Consider the following 18,694-nt stretch of genomic DNA (forward strand, 5'->3'; position numbering starts at 1 on the left):
GCTCACCAGGAAGTCAGTTGTAATACAAGAGTAAGTTACCAGTGAGTACAAGAATTATCAACTAATTGACACAAATATTATCCACAAGTATGATCGAAAAAACATCGCCAAGCATGCCAATGTTAGTCTATGGGGCAGCGCACATGTGCAATGTTTTCTTCAGACCAAGCAGGTACAAGAAAAAAAATAAATTGCTGCATGTCAGAGCTTGAGCCGATATTTTCATCACACTTGGCCATGCAAGTCAATGAGTGTGTGGACGTCATTAGACTGCACTTGGATGACATCGTAATGCAGTCTGATTTCCACTCACTGACAATAGAGAAGATGTAGACATTTTTTTCTCCATTTTCTTCATAGTTTACTCCGAATCTCTCATCTGATCATAGTATCCTAACACTCCAATTAAACTCTGACAAGAGTTTGATCAGAGTGTCATTTGCATAATTGGCTTGATTTTCTCAGATGAGAGAATCTACGGCCATTTGACCCTAGTCAGAAAATTTTTTAATGTTGACAAAACCTGTAAAAAACCCAACTTATAAATAATCCTCAATGTCACCATTTCATTTTTCTTTTCTTTATTCACAGAACTAGGATTTAGATTATTTTACAACATCATTAAAAAGCCAATACATGTCAAGTTGCATTCTTTTTAATATGTGATGTACAATTCCTATAATTATTGTAAAATAAAATAATAATAAAAAGAAGATTCAATACTGCATTTTCATAAAAAGTACACTATTTCAATTTAGTATACAGCAGTGTTCTTTCTTCCACCCTGGGGGGAAAAGAAAGTAAATTTAATTGATTATAGTATAAAAAAACTGCCACAATATTCAAAAGAACAATAAACATAATTCTCCTTTCTACATAAGTAAATGTAAATGAAATGAAAATAAATGATAAATAAGATTATAGCTCCCAAATCTGCCATTAGGGGAATCTTACAAGATTACTGAACTGAATAATAACATTGAAAACTTCTCTTAAAGTGAACCTGTCACCAGGTTAGGCCAATACGAGTTACGGCCATCACTTTTCAGGGCTTATATACAGCATTCTACAATGCTGTATATCTGCCCCCAACCCGACATGTAAGAGAAGAAAAATAACTTTTATTATACTCACCTGCGGGGCGGTCTGGTCCGAGGGATGTCTCTCTACTTGGTCCGGTGCCTCCCATCTTCTTGCGATGCCGTCCTCCTGCTTGCTTCGTGTGGATGACGCGTCGCTGCCTCATTCACACAGTCTCCTTGGCATTGCGCTCCTGCCCAGGTGTACTTATCTGCCCTGTGGAGGGCAGAGCAAAGTCCTGCAGTGCGCCGGCACCAGGAATGGTAAGAGGCTCAGCACCTGCGCACTGCAGGATTTTGCTCTGCCCTTAACAGGGCAGATAAGTACATCTTCCGAAGAGCTGACTGTGTGGATGATGCAGGGGTGCATCATCCACATGAACCAAGAAGGAGGAAGGCGATCGTAAGAAGATGAGAGGTGCCGGACCAAGAAGAGCGACACCCCTCGGACTGGTTTGCCCCGCAGGTTAGTATAATAAAAGATATTTTTCTTCTCTTCCAGGTCTGGCTGGGGGCAGATACACAGCATTTATAGAATGCAGTATATAAGCACTGAAAGGTGGTGGCCGTAACTTGTATCCAGGGCCACCATCAGGGCATTACTGCCCTTACTTTTGTATGGGGCCCGGTGAACAGCAGTACACAGAGGGGCCTCCAGGTCCGGGGCCCCACTTATGTGCTACGGTTTATCGGGCCCCATCGTGCAACAAAGTGGTGCACGCTGTGGCGCACACGTCGGTGCAGGGGCCCAGGAGCTTTCCCGGAGCTGTGCACGGTCGTCTGCGCAGCTCCTGCTCCCTCCGTCTTCTGTGTACTTCCTGTCAGGTGATGGTGCGTACTCGATGACATCACGTACGTGCCACCTGACATGTGCCGGATGCTGGAGGCAGAGCCGCGCTGCTGGGGAGCGACTGTGAGGTACGTACACAAAATTTTTTGGTTTCTGTACAAAATGAATTAAATGGGTGAGAGGAGGAGGAATTGCACAGGATGATGGGGGAAAGAGTAAGGGGGACTGCACATGATGATGTAGAGAGGGGGGTTAAAGGGGGACTGTACACGATGATGTGGGGGTTAAAGGGGGACTGCACATGAAATGGGGAGGGGGTTAAAGGGGGACTACACCTGATGTGGGGAGGGGGTTAAAGGGGACTGCACATGAAGTGCGGGTTAAAAGGAACTGCAAAGTATGACATGGGGTAAAGGGGACTGCACATGATGATGTGGGGGTTAAACGGGGACTGCACGTGATGATGTAGGGAGGGGGTTAAAGGGGGACTGTACATGATGATGTGGGGGGTTAAAGGGGGACTGCACTTCATGATGTGAAGGGTTAAAGGGGGACAGCACATGATGATGTGCAGGTTAAAGTGGAGCTGCACATGATGATGTGGGGAGGAGGTTAAAGAGGGACTACACATGTGGGGGGATACAAGGAACTGAAAAGGAAGACATGGGGTAAAGGGGACTGCAAATGATGAAGTGGGGTAAAGGGAACTGCACATGATGAAGTGGGGGGAAGGGGACTGCACATGATGAAGAGGGGGAGGGGATGGGAGACTGCAAATGATGAATTGAGAGTGAGGGAAGAGGGACAGCAATTGAATTGAAGGTGGGGGTGGGGAAAGCAAATGATGATTGGGATAGAGCAAATAATAATGAATGTTGAGGGTGGGGGAGTAAATGATGTATTGAATGGGTAGAGCTGTTGATAATGAAGAGAGGGTTGGAGAGAGACGACATGACAATGAATTGGGAGGAAGGGGCATGTAAATATAATGAGTCGGGGGAGCAGGAGGTACATATTTATATTTAATAGGTTAGACTGGAGAAGGGTTTGGACAAAAGAGTCTACCGTGTCGTGGTGGCAGCTTAAAAATTCTTTTGGCCAGAACAAAAGCTGCTGGCTATGTATGCGATCTGGTGTTTGATGGGAGCTGTTAATATCTGATAGATGAGGACATGGTGGAGAAGTTGAATTTTTCCAAGAGTGAGCGGTGGGACTGTGAAAGGTTCGAAGGGTGGAGGCGGAGCTGGAGTGGAGCCTGGGCGGAGTCTCAAGGGGGCCCGAGAAATTTGCTAGTATGGGGTCCCGAAATTTCAGCCTAATCTGGTGACAGATTCCCTTTAACCTTTTCGCGACATGCGCCGTACATGTACTGCGCATGTCGGGTCCCCTGCTTTGATGTGCGCTCCGGCGGTGAGCGCACATCAAAGTCGCGACATGTCAGCTGTTTTGTACAGCTGACATGTGCGCTTAATAGCGGCGGGTGAAATCGCTATTCACCTGCCGCTATTAACCTGTTAAATGCCGCTGTCAAATGCAGACAGCGGCATTTAACTACCGCATCCGGCCGGGCGGCCGGAAATGACGTCATCGCCGACCCCCGTCACATGATCGGGGGTCGACGATGCATCAGGAAGGGAACCATAGAGGTCCTTGAGACCTCTATGGTTACTGATGCCGGCCTGCTGTGAGCGCCCCCCTGTGGTCGGCGCTTACAGCACACCTGCATTTCAGCTACATAACAGCGATCTGATGATCGCTGTTATGTAGCAGAGCCGATCGGGCTGTGCCTGCTTCTAGCCTCCCTTGGAGGCTATTGAAGCATGGCAAAAGTGAAAAAAAAAAGTTTTTAAAAATGTGAAAAAAATATTAAAAATATAAAAGTTTAAATCACCCCCCTTTCGCCCCATCCTAAATAAAACAATAAAAAAAAAAAAAACCTACACATATTTGGTATCGCCGCGTTCAGAATCGCCCGATATATCAATTAAAAAAAAGCATTAACCTGATCGCTAAACAGCGTAGCGAGAAAAAAATCCGAAACGACAGAATTATGTTTTTTTGGTCGCCGCGACATTGCGTTAAAATGCAATAACGGGCGATCAAAAGAACGCATCTGCACAGAAATGGTATCATTAAAAACATCAGCTCGGCACGCAAAAAATAAGCCCTCACCCGACCCCAGATCACGAAAATTGGAGACGCTACGGGTATCGGAAAATGGCACTTTTTTTTTTTTTTAAGCAAAGTTTGGAATTTTTTTTCACCACTTGGATAAAAAAATAACCTAGACATGTTAGGTGTCTATGAACTCGTAATGACCTAGAGAATCATAATGGCAGGTCAGTTTTAGCATTTAGTGAACCTAGCAAAAAAGCCAAACAAAAAACAAGTGTGGGATTGCACTTTTTTTGCAATTTCACCGCACTTGGAATTTTTTTCTAGTACATGACATGGTAAAACCAATGATGTCGTTCAAAAATAAGCCCTCACATGGCCATATTGACGGAAAAATAAAAAAGTTATGGCTCTGGGAAGGAGGGGAGCGAAAAACGAAAACACAAAAACGAAAAAGGGCCGCGGCATGAAGGGGTTAAAGTTGATGTGTCACCAGATTTCAAATACAAACTGTGTACATTACAATCCCTATCATTTATTGTACATAATGTTTTTGATGGCTTCTTATTGCATCCTTTGGGAAGGTGTGGGGACCGAAATACTGCAATTTTGGGGTCTATAGTTTTTCTTCTTAAAGAGTTTAACTTATAAGTTGATTGTTTTTGTATTTTCATATATCAAACTATTTTGGATGCAGTAGTACCAATATCCTTATTTTTTATTTCTTTATTTTTATAATTGAGAAAAGGGGTGATTTAAACTTTTACATTGTTTGTTATTTTTTAATGCTCTAAACATTTTTTATTTCCATTTTAATTCTGTGCAAGCCGGGGTGTGGTCTCCCTTTCCTGAGCAGAAAATTACATTTAAAGGCTTCCCCAGACTGGTGTCCACTGGTTGGGCCTCAGTCGTTTTGTCTGCCTTTATTCACACACTGAGGTCAACTCTGACAAATGGTAAGGTTTTTAATATTAGACAGTGTAGGACCATCTCAATCAGAGTCACCTTGTTGATGGTGGGATGGATTTTATGCTATTTTGGAAAAAAAACAGTATTACTAAGAACTCTGTTATTTAAATGCAATTTTGCTCTTTGCTTATTTAGTTACAGCAGGGTTTTTGCTCATTTTGTTTCTTGTCGGTTTTGTAGGTTTTATGGCCAATGTGATCATGCATTTATGTGCTGCATGTATAACAACTTAAAACAAGCTAATTTTTTGTGTTTTTTAATAGTATGGTATTGTATAAGGGACAGAAACTATGACCTCCTATGTAGGAGTACAAAGATGCCAGCTACAAGGATCGTCAGAGGGCAACCCATCATCACCGGGATGGTCTCTCCATCCCTGCCTCTGCAGTGTGATGTTTGTGATGCAAGTGATATTTAAGTGGTCAACGTCTTCTCCCTAGGGCCATTTCCCATTTTTGGAAAATGGGAAACAAATTTCAAATGCGTAGAAATGCAAAAGAAGTGCAATTTCACAATTTTTTATTTTATTACGTTTTTAATTTACCGCGTTTACAGTAAAACTGACCTGGCAATATTATTCTCCAGGTCAGTACAATTATGCAGATAGGAAACATCTTTGTTTTTTTTTATTTAAGTGGTAAAAAATAATTTGGAAATTTGCACCAAAAATACATTTTTTAATGTGTCACCATTTCCCGAGACCTGTAATGCTTTCAATTTACAGGATATGGGGCTTGGCGAGGGCTTATTTTTTGCACCCTGAACTGTCATTTTTACAGACACCATTTTTAGGTACATACAGTGTTTTTATCGTCTCTTATTACATTTCATTGCAATGTGGTGTCAACCATAATAAAATTAAAACGTTTCAATGTTTCTTCTCATTACGCTGTTTACCAATTGGACTAATTTGTTTTATATTTTTATAGATCTGACTTTTCCAAAAGCAGTGATACCAAATATGTGTAGTATGTATTAATTGTTCTATGTTTAATAGGGTAAAAGGGAGAGGATTTGAAGTTTTGTGGTTTTTTTCATAATTTTTTATTTTTTTTAATTTTGACTGTATTTAATAGTTAGCACTGCTATTTTTAGTAGAAACCCCACTCTCCTATAGATGCTAGCCACAGGAGAATCATCATGACAAGCACAGGGGCCATCAGCAGTCTCTTAGCTGTCATGACAACCCATCGGCGCCCCCCCCAATCACATTATGGGAGTGTCAATGGACACGTGAAATAACATGCTCCCTGCTGACACCTGTTCAATGCCGATGTCAGATACTAACTGCAGCATTTAACAGCTTAACAGCCATGGGCGGAGCTCGGCTCCAACTCCAGCTAATAAAGGTAAATGATGACTGATTAAATCAGCCATCATCTGCCAGGTAATATGCAGGTTTGGTGTGCAAGCCTACATCAAAGGCAGAGACACGTAAACATATGTCATATGTTGCGAATGGAGTTAAACAGCAGAGTTTGGAGCCAGCTAACAGTGAGCACCTTGCCAGTATGGAATTGGCTCAGCTCCTGAACTCACTCCAAACATTTGCAGGATGTAAATCTATGTCACATGTCAGGAAGAAGTTAATATACCAGTCTCATTTGGTCATTGAGAGTTATCTAATAATTTATGCTCTTTGTATTGTGAAAGCTGACAGATCTGCTTTATGCTCAGCTTGTTTACTTTTAACCCCTTGGTGACAGAGCCAATTTGGTACTTAATGACCAAGCCAATTTTTACAATTCTGACCACTGTCACTTTATGAGGTTATAACTCTGAAATGCTTTAATGGATCCCACTTATTCTGAGACTATTTTTTCGTGACATATTGTACTTCATGTTAGTGATAACATTTCTTCGATATTACTTGCGTTTATTTATGAAAAAAATGTAAATATGGCAAAAAAATGTAACATTTTGCAATTTTCAAACTCTGAATTTTTATGCCCTTAAATCAGAGAGATAGGTCACACAAAATAGTTAATAAATAACATTTCCCACATGTCATATTTACATCAGCACAATTTTGGAAACAATTTTTTTTTTTGTAAGGCCGGTTTCACACATCAGTGGCTCCGGTACGTGTGGTGACAGTTTCCTCACGTACCGGAGACACTGACACACGTAGACACATTAAAATAAATGTGTCTCTGCAGATGTCAGCGTGTTTTCACGGACCGTGTGTCCGTGTGCGAAACATGGAGACATGTCAGTGTTCGTGGGAGCGCACGGATCACACAGACCCATTAAACTCAATGGGTGTGTGTAAACGGATTCCGTCCGTGTGCTGTCCATGTGCTTTTTTAAAATTCATAGGGTTAAAATTGAAACAAATTGTTTCAATACACGGAGAGCACACAGACGATAAACACGGACACACCGATAGCACACGGATGACACACCGATGGCACACAGATGGCCTACGTGCGCACACGGACACTGATAGCTCCGGAACCGTTTCTTCCAGTACCGGAAATATCTGGATGTGTGAGACAGGCCTTAGGAAGTGATAAGGGTTAAAAGTAGGGTTGAGCGACTTTTATTTTTATAGGATCGGGTCGGGTTTCACGAAACCCGACTTTCTCAAAAGTCGGGTCAAGTGAAATCGGCCGATCCTATAAAAAAGTCGGGGTCGGGGTCGGCCGAAACACGAAACCCAATGCAGTGCAATGGGATACTATGGTTCCCAGGGTCTGAAGGAGAGGAAACTCTCCTTCAGGCCCTGGGATCCATATTTAAGTGTAAAATAAAGAATCAAAATAAAAAATATTGATATACTCAACCTCGGACGCGCCCTGGTACTAACTGGCAGCCTTCCTTCCTAAGAATGAGCGCGTGAATGACCTGCGGTGACGTCACGGCTTGTGATTGGTCGTGTGAGTGGTCACATGGGCGGCCGCGACCAATCACAAGCCGTGACGTCATCTAAGGCCCTTCATGCGCTCATTCTTAGGAAGGAAGGCTGCCGGAAAGAAGCCGAGGGTGAGTATATTCCTATTAGGTATATACTCACCCTTGGACGCGCCCTGCTTCTTTCCGGCAGCCTTCCTTCTTAAGAATGAGCGCGTGAAGGGCCTTAGATGATGTCACGGCTTGTGATTGGTCGCGTGAGCGGTCACATGGGCGGCCGCGACCAATCACAAGCCGTGACGTCATCTAAGGCCCTTCACGCGCTCATTCTTAAGAAGGAAGGCTGCTGGAAAGAAGCAGGGCGCGTCCGAGGGTGAGCATATACCTAATAGGAATATACTCACCCTCGGCTTCTTTCCGGCAGCCTTCCTTCCTAAGAATGAGCGCGTGAAGGGCCTTAGATGACGTCACGGCTTGTGATTGGTCGCGGCCGCCCATGTGACCGCTCAGGCGACCAATCACAAGCCGCGACGTCACCGCAGGTCATTCACGCGCTCATTCTTAGGAAGGAAGGCTGCCAGTTAGTACCAGGGCGCGTCCGAGGGTGAGTATATCAATATTTTTTATTTTGATTCTATATTTTACACTTAAATATGGATTCCGATACCGATTTCCGATATCGCAAACATATCGGAACTCGGTATCGGAATTCCGATACCAGATTCAGAAGATCGCCGACCTCATGGCCAACCCCACACAGGGGTCGGGTCGGGTTTCATGAAACCCGACTTTGCCAAAAGTCGGCGACTTCTGAAAATGGCCGACCCGTTTCGCTCAACCCTAGTTAAAAGTTGACCAGCAATTTCTCATTTTTACAACAAAATTTACAAAACCATTTTTTTTTTAGGGATCATCTCACATTTAAAGTCACTTTTAGGGGTGTTTGTGACAGAAAATACCCAAAACTGACACCATTCTAAAAACTACACTCTCAACGCGCTCAAAATCACATTCAAGAATTTTATTAACCCTTTACGTGCATCACAGGAAGTAAAGCACTGTGGAAGGAAAAAAATTAACATTTAACTTCTTTTTACAAACATTTTACTTCAGAATCAATTTTTTTTATTTTAACAAAGGAAAATGAACCAAAAAATTTGTTGTGCAATTTCTCCTGAATACGCCGATTCCCCATTAGTGGGGGTAAACCACTGTTTGAGCGCACGGCAGAGCTTGGAAGAGAAGGAGTGCCGTTTGACTTTTTCAACTCAATTGGCTGGAATTGAGATCGGACACCATGTTGTGTTTAGAGAGCCCCTAATGTGCCTAACCAGTGGAAACCCCCCACAAGTGACAACATTTTGAAAACTAGACCCTGTAAGGAACTTATCGAGATGTGTGGTGAGCACTTTGAACCCCCAAGTGCATCACAGAAGTTTATAACGTAGAGCCGTGAAAATTAACAATCATATTTTTTCCACAAAAATGATGTTTTTGCCCCCAAATGTTTATTTTCACAATGGTAACAGGGGAAATTAGATGACTAAAGATGTTGTGCAATTTGTCCTGAGTACGACGATACTCCATATGTGGGGGTAAACCACTGTTTGGGCGCACAGCAGAGCTTGGAAGAGAGGGAGTGCCATTTGACTTCTTCAACACAGAATTGAGATCGGACGCCATGTTGCATTTTGAGAGCCCCTGATGTGCCTAAACAGTGGAAACCCCCCACAAGTGACACCATTTTGGAAACTAGACCCCTTACGGAACTTATCTAGATGTGTGGTGTGCACTGTGAACCCCCAAGTGCTTCACAGGAGTTTATAACGTAAAGCCGTTAAAATAAAAAATCATATTTTTTCCACAAAAATGATATTTTCGCCCCTAAATTTTTATTTTCATAAGGGTAACAGGAGAAATTAGACCACAAAAGTTATTGTGCAGTTTGTCCTGAGTACGCCGATACCCCATATGTGGGGTAAACCACTGTGTGGGCGCTCGGCAGAGCTCGGAAGGGAAGGAGTGCTGTTTGACTTTTTTCAATGCAGAATTGGCTGGAATTAAGATCGGACGCCATGTTGCGTTTGGAGAGCCCCTGATGTGCCTAAACAGTGGAAACCCCCCACAAGTGACACCATTTTGGAAACTAGACCCCTTAAATAACTTATCTAGATGTGTGTTGAGCACTATGAACCCCCAAGTGCTTCACAGAAGTTTATAATGTAGAATCGTGAAAATAAAAAAAACATTTTTTCCACAAAAATTATCTTTTCACCCTCAAATTTTTACTTTCACAAGGGTAACAGGAGAAATTGGACCATGAAAGTTGTTGTGTAATTTGTCCTGAGTACGTTGGGGGGGACCTGTTGTGAATTTGCTTTTTGCTCCCTCTAGTGGTTACTAGTTTTTTGACTCTGGTTTTTCTGTCATTCCTTTTATCCGCACCTGGGTCGTTAGTTAGGGGTGTTGCTATATAAGCTCCCTGGACCTTCAGTTCAATGCCTGGCAACGTAGTTATCAGAGCTAGTCTGCTGTGCTCTTGTCTACTGATCCTGGTTCCAGTTATATCAGCTAAGTCTGCCTTTTGCTTTTTGCTATTTGTTTTGGTTTTGTATTTTTGTCCAGCTTGTTCCAAATCTATATCCTGACCTTTGCTGGAAGGTCTAGGGGGCTGGTGTTCTCCCCCCGGACCGTTAGACGGTTCGGGGGTTCTTGAATTTCCAGTGTGGATTTTGATAGGGTTTTTGTTGACCATATAAGTTACCTTTCTTTATTCTGCTATCAGTAAGCGGGCCTCTCTGTGCTAAACCTGGTTCATTTCTGTGTTTGTCATTTCCTCTTACCTCACCGTTATTATTTGTGGGGGGCTTCTATCCAGCTTTGGGGTCCACTTCTCTGGAGGCAAGAAAGGTCTTTGTTTTCCTCTACTAGGGGTAGCTAGATTCTCCGGCTGGCGCGTGTCATCTAGAATCAACGTAGGAATGATCCCCGGCTACTTCTAGTGTTGGCGTTAGGAGTAGATATATGGTCAACCCAGTTACCACTGCCCTATGAGCTGGATTTTTGTATTCTGCAGACTTCCACGTTCCTCTGAGACCCTCGCCATTGGGGTCATAACAGTTTGCCAGGCCAGTATTAAATGTTTAATGCATTGCAGAAGAGGGATTATAAGAAAGAAGATTCTGAGTTTTTTTTTTTTTTTTTTCTTCTTCCCCTTTACCTCAGAGTGGCTATGCTTGCTGCAGACATGAATGTCCAGACCTTGATTACAAGTGTGGACCAGCTGGCTACTCGTGTGCAGGGCATACAAGACTATGTTATCAGAAATCCTAGGTCAGAACCTAAAATACCGATTCCTGAACTGTTTTCCGGAGACAGGTTTAAGTTTAGGAATTTCAGGAAAAATTGTAAATTGTTTTTGTCCCTGAGACCCTGTTCATCTGGAGACTCTGCTCAGCAAGTAAAAATTGTTATTTCGTTCTTACGGGGCGACCCTCAGGATTGGGCTTTTTCGCTGGCGCCAGGAGATCCGGCATTGGCTGATATTGATGCGTTTTTTCTGGCGCTCGGTTTACTTTATGAGGAACCCAATCTTGAGATTCAGGCAGAAAAGGCCTTGCTGGCTATGTCTCAGGGGCAGGACGAGGCTGAAGTGTATTGCCAAAAATTTCGGAAATGGTCCGTGCTGACACATTGGAACGAGTGTGCACTGGCCGCTAATTTTAGAAATGGCCTTTCTGAAGCCATTAAGAATGTTATGGTGGGTTTTCCCATTCCCACAGGTCTGAATGATACTATGGCACTGGCTATTCAAATTGACCGGCGGTTGCGGGAGCGCAAAACCGCAAATTCCCTCATGGTGTTGTCTGAACAGACACCTAATTCGGTGCAATGTGATAGAAAAACCGCAAATTCCCTCATGGTGTTGTCTGAACAGACACCTGATTTAATGCAATGTGATAGAATCCTGACTAGAAATGAGCGGAAAATTCATAGACGCCGGAATGGCTTGTGCTACTACTGTGGTGATTCTACACATGTTATCTCAGCATGCTCTAAACGTATAGCTAAGGTTGTTAGTCCTGTTACCGTTGGTAATTTGCAACCTAAATTTATTCTGTCTGTAACTTTGATTTGCTCACTGTCGTCTTATCCTGTCATGGCGTTTGTTGATTCAGGTGCTGCCCTGAGTCTTATGGATCTGTCATTTGCTAAGCGCTGTGGTTTTACTCTTGAACCATTAGAAAATCCTATTCCTCTTAGGGGTATTGATGCTACACCATTGGCAGCAAATAAACCGCAGTATTGGACACAGGTTACCATGTGCATGACTCCTGAACACCGCGAGGTGATACGTTTCCTGGTTTTACATAAAATGCATGATTTGGTTGTTTTAGGGCTGCCATGGTTACAGACCCATAATCCAGTCCTGGACTGGAAGGCTATGTCAATCTCTAGTTGGGGCTGTTGTGGTATTCATGGGGATTCCCTGCCTGTGTCTATTGCTTCTTCTACGCCTTCGGAAGTTCCTGAGTATTTGTCTGATTATCAGGATGTCTTCAGTGAGTCTGAGTCCAGTGCACTGCCTCCTCATAGGGACTGTGACTGTGCTATAGATTTGATCCCAGGCAGTAAATTTCCTAAGGGAAGACTGTTTAATCTGTCGGTACCTGAGCATACCGCTATGCGTTCATATATCAAGGAGTCTCTGGAGAAAGGACATATTCGTCCGTCTTCTTCCCCTCTTGGTGCGGGATTCTTTTTTGTGGCAAAAAAGGACGGATCTTTGAGGCCTTGTATTGATTATCGGCTTTTAAATAAGATCACTGTCAAATTTCAGTATCGTTTGCCGCTTTTGTCTGACTTGTTTGCCCGGATTAAAGGTGCCAAGTGGTTCACCAAGATAGACCTTCGTGGTGCGTACAACCTTGTGCGCATTAAGCAAGGTGATGAATGGAAAACCGCATTCAATACGCCCGAAGGTCATTTTGAGTACTTGGTGATGCCTTTTGGGCTCTCCAATGCGCCTTCAGTTTTTCAGTCCTTTATGCATGACATTTTCCGGAAGTATCTGGATAAATTTTTGATTGTTTATCTGGATTATATTTTGGTTTTTTCTGATAATTGGGATTCGCATGTGGAGCAGGTCAGGTTGGTCTTTAAAATTTTGCGTGAAAATTCTTTGTTTGTCAAGGGCTCAAAGTGTCTCTTTGGTGTACAGAAGGTTCCCTTTTTGGGGTTCATTTTTTCCCCTTCTGCTGTGGAGATGGACCCAGTCAAGGTCCGAGCTATTCTTGATTGGACTCAGCCCTCGTCAGTTAAGAGTCTTCAGAAGTTCTTGGGTTTCGCTAACTTCTACCGTCGTTTTATCGCTAATTTTTCTAGCATTGTGAAACCTTTGACGGATATGACCAAGAAGGGCTCCGATGTAGCTAACTGGGCTCCTGCTGCCGTGGAGGCTTTCCAGGAGTTGAAACGCCGGTTTACTTCGGCGCCTGTTTTGTGCCAGCCCGATGTCTCACTTCCCTTTCAGGTTGAGGTGGATGCTTCAGAGATTGGAGCAGGGGCCGTTTTGTCGCAGAGAGGCCCTGGTTGCTCTGTTATGAAACCTTGTGCCTTTTTCTCTAGGAAGTTTTCGCCTGCCGAGCGAAATTATGATGTGGGCAATCGGGAGTTGTTGGCCATGAAATGGGCATTTGAGGAGTGGCGTCATTGGCTCGAGGGTGCTAAGCATCGTGTGGTGGTCTTGACTGATCACAAAAATCTGATGTATCTCGAGTCTGCTAAACGCCTTAATCCGAGACAGGCCCGCTGGTCATTGTTTTTCTCCCGCTTTGATTTTGTTGTCTCGTATTTACCAGGTTCAAAGAATGTGAAGGCCGATGCTCTTTCTAGGAGCTTTGTGCCTGATGCTCCTGAAGTCGCTGATCCTGTTGGTATTCTTAAAGATGGAGTTATCTTGTCAGCTATTTCTCTGGATCTGCGACGTGTGTTGCAGAGATTTCAGGCTGATAGGCCTGAGTCTTGTCCACCTGACTGTTTGTCCCGGATAAGTGGACCAGCAGAGTCATTTCCGAGGTTCATTCCTCGGTGTTGGCAGGTCACCCGGGAATTTTTGGCACCAGAGATCTGGTGGCCAGGTCCTTTTGGTGGCCTTCCTTGTCAAGGGATGTGCGGTCATTTGTGCAGTCCTGTGGGACTTGTGCTCGAGCTAAGCCTTGCTGTTCTCGTGCCAGCGGTTTGCTCTTGCCCTTGCCTGTCCCGAAGAGACCTTGGACACATATCTCCATGGATTTCATTTCTGATCTTCCGCTATCTCAGGGCATGTCCGTTATCTGGGTGATATGTGATCGCTTCTCCAAGATGGTCCATTTGGTTCCTTTGCCTAAGCTGCCTTCCTCTTCCGATCTGGTTCCTGTGTTTTTCCAGAACGTGGTTCGTTTGCACGGCATCCCTGAGAATATTGTGTCAGACAGAGGATCCCAGTTCGTTTCCAGGTTCTGGCGATCCTTTTGTAGTAGGATGGGCATTGATTTGTCGTTTTCGTCTGCTTTCCATCCTCAGACTAATGGACAGACGGAGCGAACCAATCAGACTTTGGAGGCTTATTTGAGGTGTTTTGTCTCTGCTGATCAGGACGATTGGGTGACATTCTTGCCGTTGGCTGAGTTTGCCCTTAACAATCGGGCTAGTTCCGCCACCTTGGTTTCGCCTTTTTTCTGCAACTCTGGTTTCCATCCTCGCTTTTCTTCGGGTCATGTGGAGCCTTCTGACTATCCTGGGGTGGATTCTGTGGTGGATAGGTTGCAGCGGATCTGGAATCATGTGGTGGACAACTTGAAGTTGTCACAGGAGAGGGCTCAGCGCTTTGCCAACCGCCGCCGCGGTGTGGGTCCCCGACTACGCGTTGGGGATTTGGTATGGCTTTCTTCCCGCTTTGTTCCTATGAAGGTCTCCTCTCCCAAGTTTAAACCTCGTTTTATTGGGCCTTACAAGATATTGGAAATCCTTAATCCTGTATCTTTTCGTCTGGATCTTCCTGTGTCGTTTGCTATTCACAATGTATTTCATAGGTCCTTGTTGCGGCGGTACATTGTGCCTGTAGTTCCTTCTGCTGAGCCTCCTGCTCCGGTGTTGGTTGAGGGCGAGTTGGAGTACGTGGTGGAGAAGATCTTGGATTCTCGCCTCTCCAGGCGGAGGCTTCAGTACCTGGTCAAGTGGAAGGGCTATGGTCAGGAGGATAATTCCTGGGTGGTCGCCTCTGATGTTCATGCGGCCGATTTAGTTCGTGCCTTTCATGCCGCTCATCCTGATCGCCCTGGTGGTCGTGGTGAGGGTTCGGTGACCCCTCACTAAGGGGGGGGTACTGTTGTGAATTTGCTTTTTGCTCCCTCTAGTGGTTACTAGTTTTTTGACTCTGGTTTTTCTGTCATTCCTTTTATCCGCACCTGGGTCGTTAGTTAGGGGTGTTGCTATATAAGCTCCCTGGACCTTCAGTTCAATGCCTGGCAACGTAGTTATCAGAGCTAGTCTGCTGTGCTCTTGTCTACTGATCCTGGTTCCAGTTATATCAGCTAAGTCTGCCTTTTGCTTTTTGCTATTTGTTTTGGTTTTGTATTTTTGTCCAGCTTGTTCCAAATCTATATCCTGACCTTTGCTGGAAGCTCTAGGGGGCTGGTGTTCTCCCCCCGGACCGTTAGACGGTTCGGGGGTTCTTGAATTTCCAGTGTGGATTTTGATAGGGTTTTTGTTGACCATATAAGTTACCTTTCTTTATTCTGCTATCAGTAAGCGGGCCTCTCTGTGCTAAACCTGGTTCATTTCTGTGTTTGTCATTTCCTCTTACCTCACCGTTATTATTTGTGGGGGGCTTCTATCCAGCTTTGGGGTCCCCTTCTCTGGAGGCAAGAAAGGTCTTTGTTTTCCTCTACTAGGGGTAGCTAGATTCTCCGGCTGGCGCGTGTCATCTAGAATCAACGTAGGAATGATCCCCGGCTACTTCTAGTGTTGGCGTTAGGAGTAGATATATGGTCAACCCAGTTACCACTGCCCTATGAGCTGGATTTTTGTATTCTGCAGACTTCCACGTTCCTCTGAGACCCTCGCCATTGGGGTCATAACAGGGACCACTGTTTGGATGCATGGAAGAGCTCGAAAGGGAAGTAGTGATGTTTTGGAATGCAGACTTTGATGGAATGGTCTGCGGGTGTCATGTTGTGTTAGCAGAACCCCTGATGTGCCTAAACAGTAGAAACCCCCCACAAGTGACTCCATTTTGGAAACTAGACCCCCCAAGAAGCTTATCTAGAGTGTGGTGAGCACTTTGAACACCCAAGTGCTTCACAGAAGTTTATAACGCAGAGCCGTGAAAATAAAAAATCCTTTTTTTCCACAATGATTTTTTAGCCCCAATTTTTTTAATTTTTCCAAGGGTAGCAGGAGAAACTGGACCCCAAAAGTTGTTGTCCCATTAGTCCTGAGTACACTGAAGCCCCATATGTGGGGGTAAACCACTGTTTGGGTACACAGCAGAGCTCAGAAGGGAGGGAGCACCATTTGACTTTTTCAGCGCAAAATTGGCTGGAATCAATGGTGGAGCCATGTCACGTTTGGAGACCCCCTGATGTACCTACACAGTGGAAACCCCCAATTCTAACTCCAACTCTAACCCCAACACACCCCTAATCGCAACCCTAATCACAACCCTAACCCCAACACACCCCTAACCCTAATCCCAACTCTAACCGTAACCCTAATCACAACCCTAACCCCAACACACTCCTAACCCTAATCCCAACTCTAATTACAAACCTAACCCTCATCTCAACACACCCATAACCCTAATCCCAAACCTAACCTAATCCCAAACCTAACCCTAACCCTAATCCGAAGCCTAACCATAATCCCAAACCTAAGGCTTCTTTACACTTGCCGGGTTTTTTGCGGCCCGTTATTGCGGGCTTTTTTGTGGGCTGTATTGCCCCAATTTTCACGGTCTTGTACTGCAAAAAACTTGTGGATTGACGTTTTTCGGGTTTGCAATACTATGGCAAAAGTATTGGAAAAAAAAACGGCGGTCCGCAAAACCGGAAGTCACGGTGCACTGCAAAAACAACCTTCCATTTTTTTTGCTGCCCCATTGAATTACAATGGGGGCCGTGTCCATTAGCCGTGAAAAATATCAAGCAGGCTCAATATTTTTTCATAGCCATAAATACGGCCCTCACGGCCATACTGCGTTCCGTAGAATTATTGCTGCCCGTTTTTGCGGCCCCATAGAAATCTATTGGGACTGCAAAAACGGGAAGCAAATCCACGGTAAGTGTAAAAGAAGCCTTACCCTAACCCTAATTTTAGCCCCAACCCTAACCCTAATTTAAGCCCTAACTCTAATTTTAGCCTCAACCCTAACTCTAATTTTAGCCCCAACCCTAACCCTAATTTTAGCCCCAACCCTAATTTTAGCCTCAACCCTAACCATAGTTTTAGCCTCAACCCTAACCCTAATTTCATCCCCAACCCTAACCCTAATTTTAGCCCCAACCCTAACCCTAATTTCAGCCTCAACCCTAACCCTAATTTTAGCCCAATCCTAATGGGAAAATGGAAATAAATAAATTTTCTTTGTTTTATTATTTCTCCCTAACTAAGGGGGTGATAAAGGGGGGGTTATTTACTATTTTTTTTATTTTGATCACTGTGATTGGTGTTATGACCTGGTGGTTACGGAGAAGCACTGATATGACCTGGTGGGTAAAATGAATCATGGACAAGCTCTGAGGAGGTGGTAGCTTTACTGACCGCAGTTCCTAATCCTAACACCAACACTAGAAATAGCTGTGGAGTGTTCCTGACTCTCCCTAGACACCTCGTCACAGCCTAAGAACTAACTACCCCTAAAGATGGAAATAGAAAACTATCTTGCCTCAGAGAAATTCCCAAAAGGAAAGATAGCCCCCACAAATATTAACTGTGAGTAGAGAGGGAAATGACATACACAGAGATGAAAACAGATTTTAGCAAAGGAGGCCAATTTCTAATCCAGATAGACAGAAATAGAAAAGGATACTGTGCGGTCAGTATTAAAAACTAAAAATCCACGCAGAGTTTACAAAAATGATCTCCACACCGACTCACGGTGTGGAGGGGTAATCTGCTTCCCCAGAGCTTCCAGCTAGCCTGAATAATGCATAATGACAAGCTGGACAAAAAGAAACATAACTTAAACTGAGCAGTAAAGTCCAAAGCAAATGGACAACCAAAGAACTAGCAAGAACTTATCTTATGCTGAAATGGACAGGCCATCAGAGAAATCCAAGGAGAGATCTGAATCCAACCCAGAGAACATTGACAGCTGGCATGGACTACAGACCAGAGCCAAGTTAAATAGCAAGGCCAGGGGAGCCGATTAGTGAAAGCAGCTGCTGCGGCTAAACTCCAGGAGCAGCAGTTCCACTCGAAACCACCAGAGGGAGCCCAAGGGCAGAACTAACAAAAGTACCATTCATAACCACAGAACGGAATTCACAACAGATTGGGTTTATCACAGTGACCAAAATGAACCAATAGGAAAAATCTTCCTATTGTTGCCAGGTGCCTGCGGGCAGATCTCGGCGGGCGCACTGCGCATGCGCCCGCCATTTTTTCCCTGATAAAGATGGCGGCGCCCACCGGAGGAAGCAGGAGGGCCAAGGAGCACCGGGACACACTGATAAGTATGGGGGGGGTGATCAGGGACCCTATTTCTCTCTCCTCCAATGTGCGATCACATCAGAGGAGAAAGAAATTACCGTATTTTTCGGACTATAGGACGCACCGGACTATAAGGCGCACCCAGGTTTTAGAGGTGGAAAATAGGGAAAAAAATATTTGAAGCAAAAAAAAGTGG

At 44.3% G+C, this 18,694-nt stretch overlaps 1 protein-coding gene across 1 annotated transcript in view; it reads right to left on the reverse strand.

Annotated features, from left to right (window-relative positions):
• Positions 1–577: 577 nt before the first annotated feature.
• Positions 578–18,694, reverse strand: part of SLC4A9 (solute carrier family 4 member 9) — a 1,224,185-nt gene continuing 1,206,068 nt past the window's right edge. The window contains exon 22 of the mRNA XM_077265989.1: positions 578–784. The gene's annotated coding sequence lies outside the window, so the exon portion shown is untranslated. The remainder of the gene's footprint in view (positions 785–18,694) is intronic.

Source organism: Ranitomeya variabilis, chromosome 5, assembly GCF_051348905.1.
Source record: "Ranitomeya variabilis isolate aRanVar5 chromosome 5, aRanVar5.hap1, whole genome shotgun sequence".
NCBI lineage: Eukaryota > Metazoa > Chordata > Amphibia > Anura > Dendrobatidae > Ranitomeya > Ranitomeya variabilis.